The sequence below is a fragment of the Aedes aegypti genome, chromosome 3, assembly GCF_002204515.2.
Source record: "Aedes aegypti strain LVP_AGWG chromosome 3, AaegL5.0 Primary Assembly, whole genome shotgun sequence".
Lineage (NCBI taxonomy): Eukaryota > Metazoa > Arthropoda > Insecta > Diptera > Culicidae > Aedes > Aedes aegypti.
The window spans coordinates 100,745,341-100,750,183 of record NC_035109.1 but is presented as its reverse complement, the minus strand read 5'-3'; the positions used below and the strand labels follow the sequence as shown (position 1 = coordinate 100,750,183).

Sequence of the window (4,843 nt, the reverse complement as noted above, 5' to 3'; positions counted from 1 at the left end):
CACGCACATGGCCTTTCAAATCAGCTGCTGCTGCTACTACTGCTCAAAAAACCATTAAAATTAATTAAAAATGAATATTTTATGAACCCGGCGCACAGATATGGGTGCGAGAGCGAGCTCAACTTGTATGGCGAGCACCTCTGGTGACGTGACTCGTACTGATAGCCCTAATATATAGCGAATGGAGCTAATGTCCAACGCAGAATTTTCGGAACCAATTACCGTGATTGAGATTGAGATTGGACTCTGGCAGCATTTTGGCTGTGGCTTGATTGGAATGCGAGTTTGCTGTTGCTTGGTTCCTAATGCCATAATTGTGAAATAATGTTTTACTTGAATGGTCTTTTGTTCTAGACTTTGCTTGCCTTAACTATGTTTAATTAGCACCGTATGCGTGAGTTAATGGTGCCTACTCGAAGTTATGAATTACGCTTAAGTTGACTACAAACTGGAAATAATGATAACTAAATTTATGTATACTAGATGTAGAGTTGAAGAATACGGTTTATTCCAGAGTTTTTTTTTTCGAACATTTTAATGCAAATCACTACAAAACAAACACAACTAACTCAAATCACATTCAAACATCACTGATCAAAACATTTCATTATGATTTTAATTGCATTATTGTATTAAAATTTGTTGCTAATGAAGTACGGTTTCTCTTTCCACCTTATATAGTTTATGATGGAGTTACACAAGTCCTCGATAGTATAGTGGTCAGTATCCCCGCCTGTCACGCGGGAGACCGGGGTTCAATTCCCCGTCGGGGAGTCTTATATTTTTGCATTAATGGACAACTTTATCTAAGCCAACGTTATATTCAATTTGTGATCCGCGAACACTCCAGTTGTCACGTACAGGATCGGATGTCCGTTGTTCTGGTTTTGCCTGGCGCTAACTCAGGCATGGGAACTATGCTGTGTGGAAGAACTTGTAGAATGATAGTTTGGCAGGTTGGGACATAACTATGGAGCAGCAAGTAATGAAGAGTTTCGGAAAATAGGACGGGGGATGTTGAGCAGTGTTTGCTCAAAAGGCACTGGCCAATCAATCTCATTTGTAATGATATCGAAAACTAACATCCGATGACATCTTACACGTCTGCAAGATATCAGTCGATCGCGTTCAGCATATGGAGGAAGATTTTTTGGGTCGTTCCAAGGAAGCAGGTGAAGAGCTCTCGAACATTTTCGTCATTCAATTTGAACATACATTTTTCCACCAGTGCTAACCGTTATTTGTTTGCTTATTCCACAGGAAACCATTTTCAAGGTGTCCACAACTACTGTACTACAACATTTTACACAAAACGTTTGCAGTTTGATGCAGGCAATAAGTCCAATAAATCAGCTGAATCAGATAGTTTCTGATCGTATTTTTGTTTTTGAACAAAACATCTAAAAAATACGCATCAATACGCATCTGCAACACCTTCAACAGTTAATAGTTTTTTTGCAATTTCTCATCGTAATAGGCTGTTTTTCATCACGCCAATCTGTCATGATACGGCCTATTTTCCTGCACTGAAGTATGCAGTGCGGGAATAGTCATTACCTAACTGAAACCAGTGCTGTAATGATTCATTACGCAACGCTTTCTCATTACGCAACTGTTTTCAGTTGCGTAATGAATCATAACACAACCATTTCTCAGAAATTGTAAAATAATGGTGGATGCGTAACGATATAATTTCTGATACCCTCAAGTGGTCTTCTACGAAATTGCAAAAAATGTTGTACGTAACTCGTTGCAGAACTCGATTTTTACAGCACTCGTCGTAATTATCCTACTCGGCAAGCCTCGTAAGATAATTTTACGACTCGTGCTGTAAAAATCATCATTCTGCAACTTGTTCCGTAAACTACTATTGTGTCACATAAAATGTATAACATTTTTTTAGCGTGGCGAAGTAATGACCACACACTCCTAGGCATACTCGGATCATAGAGGTCTCCAAGTAAACTGCCACGAATACTAACGCACGATCAATCTTACACAAGTCGATTTCCTCAGAATGAATACGTATCGATGTTTGTTCGACGTTATTTGAGCTTTCGTTCAACGTCAGTTCAACAAGTAAGTGAATGCTCCGCATCAATTCTGTTTATGTTTTCTTTCTCACAGCAAACACTACTACGCAGGCAATTGGATTGATCTATTTTGATGAAAATATAGGCTTGACAGCAGCCTGGCTGCTTGTTTATATCTAGTTCGCACCGCCCAGGTGGAGAGACGCACTCTAAGATACTATGGGGCTCTGCATTGTTTTGATTTTGCATGGGATTTTGACGTTTACTGGCCATGTTGTTTACAAATTTCATGGAAGAATGAAAGAAAGAGAATGAATTTTGTGCAGAGCCCCATACTGTACTAACGCACAGTATAGTACCTTCAATGCGAATGCATCAATAAACTCCGCAGCATGTCGACGTATATATCCTAGCACTGAGAATGCTTTGACAATCGTCGTCTTCACATTTTCCTTGGACGTCAGTTTTGCGTCAACAATAGCTCACAAGTCACATACACAGGGGATAGGCAAAATGATTGAGATAGGTAGACTTTTGCCTAATTTCAAATGCTTATAACTTTATGAAAAATTGATGAAATTGAATGCATCTGGAAGCAGTTGACGGAAACTTTGGTCTTGTTTCAGGAACTCACTTGACCATGCATATTGACCACCGGACACCGGAGATGTTCCGGATTATCCAAGGTCATGTCCAAATGGCATTTTTTCCGTCGCTCGTATTTCTGTGCGATGTGAACTTGTATATATACAAAGATGGTTAAAAGGAAAAAGATGATCGACTCTTTATTTTGCCATGCATTTTGCCGACGACACGCTATTCAAGTAACGCTACTGCCATCTGTTGAGTAAAAAGCGCGTAAACATTATTTTGGACTAAATTAAAATCATCGTGCAATTACAAAACGATGATGAATCAAAACAAACACGCTTCAAAAAATTTACACAGGAATGAGTACAACTCACATCAAATCAGGCTCTTCTGGACCAACACAAAATTGGTGGAATTTTTACACATACTAAAAAAATATTCCTGTGCTGTTTTTTTTTTTCTTCTTCTTTTACAATTTATGGCATTTATAAATGATTGGCAATATCGAACATCTCCGATTGAGCTGTGTAGCTTTTCTTAAGCGTGAATGTCACAAACGAACACTTCAACATCTGGTGGTCACTAGGAGAACGTTACATATTAGTTAGCTTTTGATTCACCAGAGCGGCGCTATTCATGTCTCCTAGAAAAGACAGGAGTCGATTATCTTGTTCCTTCTAATCATCTTTGATATATATTTACAATTTTCCTAGAAACGTAAACTAATAGGAAGTTGAAACCCGGTGGACGCATTAAGATCCGTTGAAAATCTTCAGAAATATGACCATTTCCGTAAAACTGGTTCCAGAAAACATGATCACTTAACCCCATGCCTAATCATACAAATTCAACCTTAGTATCATTCCCTTGCCTTTTGAACATTATTGTGGTACATCATTTTCGTATCCGAATTACAGATAAATTCTCGCATAACTTGTGATCTCGCCCTAAAAGCCATTGGTAACCGAGTGTGTAGCTCCTTGTTTCTAAGCAAATGAATGGCCCAGGATGAAAACTATAACCACTGAGAGATAACGGAGGATCTTTTCTTCACCGTAGCAATGTTGAATAGCGTGTAAATCCATTCGTTTGCTCGATAACAACAAGCTACACACTCGGTTACCAATGGCTTTTAGGGCGAGATCACAGGTTATGCGAGAATTGTAAAAAAATCGTCAGAAATACGCCATTCCTCATTTCCCGGCATTTATAGCTGCTGCCGAATGGCGCAATTGCTGACACGTTACAAAATTGAACATAGGCCGTTTCATGTGACAGATCCGTCTATAGAGCTTAGTGACATTTGAACACACGTAGACTAGCATACGCTCGTCATACACAGTTTGTTTTTGTTTTCCTCAAAGAAACTTGCACACGCTTTCCAGACTCATCAAAATGCATATGGAAATATTACCTAATTTGAAAAATTTACACCCGGTTTCTGGGTGTTTTTCTAGACTGAGTGCATATTGCTTTCCTCTAATGCACCCCACAGACGCTCAGACGGTTTGACCAACATTGACTCCGTCCCCCAGGTTGATGCACATGTTGGTGCTATGTTTGACCGTGTGTGATGCTGTTTGACGAACCAATTTGACAGTTTGTGAAACCAATTTGACGGTTGACGAATCGGTCGGCCAAAATCAAACGAGTTTGATTTTGCTCAAACCACCGGTGGGCGGAGCCAAATGTTCGACGAACCGATCGTACCGTCTGTAGGGATGTTGCACGAACATCGACGTCAAATTGTCAAATTGAAGCTTCGATGTCCCATGAACTGCCTATGCAGATGGGTGGAAAGTTAAAATGCGTGAATTTACGCAGCGTCGGTGCCATAGTGATCTATAAAATGCGCACTGTTGAGTTGTTTCTATATATTTCACTATCGTTTCCAACAATCTCTAACCGATTTCTTTAGCAAATTCACCAGGGACTCTTTAATTATTCCTCAACCAATTTTTCCAGAAATATCTTCAGAGAATCCAACAGCAGTTTTACCTGTGATTCCATCAAAAGTTAAAGAATAAATCCATTAATGGATTGTAGCAGGATTTGCACTGCAGGGATTCCATCAGGAATTTAACCAGGAATTTCTCCAGGTTATTCTCTTGGAATATCTTTAGGAATTCTACCAAAAATCCTTCATGATTCCACAAATTTCAAGATTTAGTCCAGTGATATAACAAGAAATTCATGTAAGACTTCTTTTATAAATTCCT

General features: G+C 39.2%; 1 non-coding gene across 1 annotated transcript; it reads left to right on the top strand.

Moving 5' to 3' along the window:
- Positions 1-702: 702 nt before the first annotated feature.
- Positions 703-774, top strand: Trnad-guc. Its single transcript has one exon. It is a non-coding gene; the product is annotated as a tRNA-Asp (tRNA).
- Positions 775-4,843: the final 4,069 nt, after the last annotated feature.